General features: G+C 43.2%; 1 pseudogene across 1 annotated transcript; it reads right to left on the minus strand.

Moving 5' to 3' along the window:
• Positions 1-1480: 1480 nt before the first annotated feature.
• On the minus strand, positions 1481-1966 carry LOC100947442 (annotated as a pseudogene). The gene has a single exon (XR_001161198.1). The product of XR_001161198.1 is annotated as a 40S ribosomal protein S15 pseudogene (transcript).
• Between the last annotated feature and the right edge of the window lie 357 nt (positions 1967-2323).

A 2323-nucleotide genomic window follows, 5' to 3' on the forward strand; every position in this document is an offset into this window, starting at 1 on the left:
ACATTCTGGTGCAGTGCTTGGAGTTCAGAGGACTTGATCTTTGCAGACATCTTGTTGCTGGTAGGAATCAGTGTCCCCTCTTCTGGGCGGCAGGAAACTCTTGCCTTTCATCTGATACAGCAGTTTCCCCACCTCCCTGAAGAACCATGTATCATGGTGTCAGATAACATGCAAAACATGAGCAAATTCAATGTATGTGAACACATGCTCACTTTGGCATGCGGTTTGTCCAGACCAATGTGCCCACACACATCTCTCATCCAGCCGTGGAAGTGATTCAGCAGTGGCATGAACCATATGGAGAGGGCAGGTTTGGGGCAGCCTTGAATGGACTGCCTTGGTCTTATTTCTGGATTTGGTGAGTAGAAAATAACAGTGTTGTTGCCTCTGGTTCATTTCAAAGAGCAAAAGAGAAATTAGAAACTCCCTTAAACGGTTAAATTTAGAACTAAGAAAAGAATTCTGTCAGCACAATTTCTTACTATTTCTAACAAAAGAACAACAGCAGTGAATTCATTGGTATAAACCATAGCAAGTAACATATGATCATTACGATTGTGTTTACATCCTAGAATTTTGTTGATGGTTATAATGAGCAGTCAAATAAATTTTATGAGTAATCTTAGAGATAGTTTTAAGCCAAATTAAGTATAAAGACACAATTTCCAGTTCAGCCACTGAACTGCAATTTTATTTTATTATTTTTATTTCTTTATTTTTTGAGACAGAGTCTCATTGTGTCGCCCTCAGTAGAATGCTGTGGTGTCACAGCTCACAGCAACCTCGAACTCTTGGGCTTACATGATTCTCTGGCCTCAGCCTCCCAAGTAGCTAGGACTACAGGCACCTGTCAAAATGCCTCGCTATTTTTTTGTTGTAGTTGTCATTGTTGTTTCGCAGGTCCGGGTCGGGTTCGAACCTGCCAGCCCTGGTGTATGTGGCTGGCACCCTAACTCCTGAGCTGTGGGCGCTGAGCCATATTTTTGAATTATTCTTTTTTGAGACAGTCTTTCACTCTGTGGCCCTATGTAGAATGCCGTGGTAGCTCACAGCAACCTCAAACTCTTGGGCTCAAGTGGTCCTCTTGCCTCAGCCTCCTGAGTAGCTAGAACAACAGATGCCCACCATAATGGCCCAGCTAGTGGTTTTACTCTTGCTCAGGCTAGTCTCCAACTCCTGAGCTGCAATTTTAATATACATTATCCATCATAGGAAGATGTATTTTTTCAACTTTTTCTTATATAATGGTTAAGACTTAATATTGTCAATTCTTCAGTGTTTTTATTGCTAAACATTGGCTCAGCCAGATCAATCACAAAATGACTTACCACATTGAATTCTTAACATTGCAATGTGGATTAACAATTTGACAACATTAAATACCTGGCGAGTATCTATAAAGTGCAAAGTTACTATGCTGGGCTACTCCTCTTAAACAATACTACTAAAAGACTGGTACTTTTTTTTTTTTTTTTTTAACTGGAGAAATATCTTTATTGACTGGGCAGCCTACTTGAGAGGGATGAAGCAAGAGGAGTGGGTGGCCCCAATGCCAGGTCGACCATGCTTCACAGGCTTGTAGGTAATGGAGAACTCCCCTAGGTAGTGACCAATCATTTCAGGCTTGATCTCCACTTGGTTGAAGGTCTTGCCATTGTAGACACCCACCATGCTGCCCACCATTTCAGGTAGGATGATCATGTCCCACAGATGTGTCTTCACCACTTCTGGCTTCTCCATGGGTGGTGCCTCCTTCTTGGCCTTACGCAAGCGCTTCAGCAGTGAGTGCTGCTTGCAGCACAGGCCTCTGTGTAGCCGCTGCCGCTGGCGGGCACTGTAAAGCTGCATCAGCTGCTCATAGGACATATCCAGCAACTGGTCGAGATCCACGCCATGGTAGGTGAACTTGCGGAAGGTCTGCTTCTTCTTTTGCTCCACTTCTGCCATTTCGCCGCCTTCCTGGAAAAGGCCAGGACTGGTACTTTTATTATCTACATTTTCCAGAAGAGGAAAGCAAGGTACAGAGGTTGATTCACTTGCCCAGGTCACCCAGCTGGTAAATGGCAGAGCTGGGATTTGAACCTGACCTCCCTGTCTCCAGAATCCATACTTTTTGATTTTTTGCTTAGAAGCTTAAAGTATAGTTAGGAATCTGAGATGTACAAATGATAAATTTACTCTTTCTAAATGTTATTTAGTGTCAAAATGAGAGTTATGAAAAATAAGAGTGTGGTACAGATGTAAAGTATTCCTAATGCTGTGCTGGGTGCTGACAGCTCTGTGGAATGCTTCTCTCCTGTCTGCCACAGACACAGCCAGAGGC

This window comes from Otolemur garnettii, unplaced genomic scaffold (assembly GCF_000181295.1).
Source record: "Otolemur garnettii isolate 467f Iridium unplaced genomic scaffold, OtoGar3 scaffold00024, whole genome shotgun sequence".
Taxonomy (NCBI): domain Eukaryota; kingdom Metazoa; phylum Chordata; class Mammalia; order Primates; family Galagidae; genus Otolemur; species Otolemur garnettii.